The sequence below is a fragment of the Grammomys surdaster genome, unplaced genomic scaffold (genome assembly GCF_004785775.1).
Source record: "Grammomys surdaster isolate TR1022 unplaced genomic scaffold, NIH_TR_1.0 184, whole genome shotgun sequence".
Lineage (NCBI taxonomy): Eukaryota > Metazoa > Chordata > Mammalia > Rodentia > Muridae > Grammomys > Grammomys surdaster.
This window is the reverse complement of record NW_021604629.1, coordinates 4,117,253-4,117,995: the sequence shown is the minus strand read 5'-3', so window position 1 is coordinate 4,117,995 and position 743 is coordinate 4,117,253.

Sequence of the window (743 nt, the reverse complement as noted above, 5' to 3'; positions counted from 1 at the left end):
ACAACGGGGTGGAATAGTGACTACAAGTGGGATTCGGGGGCCTTTTTGCTCCAACCAGGCAGGGAGCTAGGAAGGGTGCTGGTCCCAGTACATACATGGTCAGAAATAGCTTCGTTTCTTTTGTTCTCCGAACTAGTTTTCCTTCTGTCCTCCTTTTATGTTGGAATGGGGTTTTGTGTTTGTTTTAAATGTCCAACCTATCATGGGTGCTGCTGGGGAAGGGGATTTTGCAGCAGGTCATTGGGGGCTATCGAAGTCACAGCAGCAGTGACCAGAGTGCAAGGTCTTGCATGGAAACTGATTAGTCCAGGATTTTGGTTTCTCAACTCATACACTTTGCATAAATGCAAGCCACAACCTAAATCCACAAACCGAATGCATGTACTTATATGCGCATATCACCCATGTAACATTCATTCGTGTGCTCAAAGGCATACATGCCACCCACGACCCATCAATCGTACATACTGACACACAGTTTGATATGCTTTGGGGGGCTCTGCCGTGGGTTTTATGGATGCATTCCAGGTTCCTCTTCCTCACCTCCAGGTCCCTGTGCAGAGAGAGAGCAACAGTGTGATCTAAGTCTAGGATCGAGCCAACTCTCAGTCCCTTCCACCTAGTGACACCAACACAACCCCAGTCCCTTGACATCACCTTGGTGACTGCAACTGTTTTAAGAGTTAATCAAGGAGCAAGTAGTTGTGGAAGCTGTCAGCTGCTATTCTGTTACCCCAAGAAAA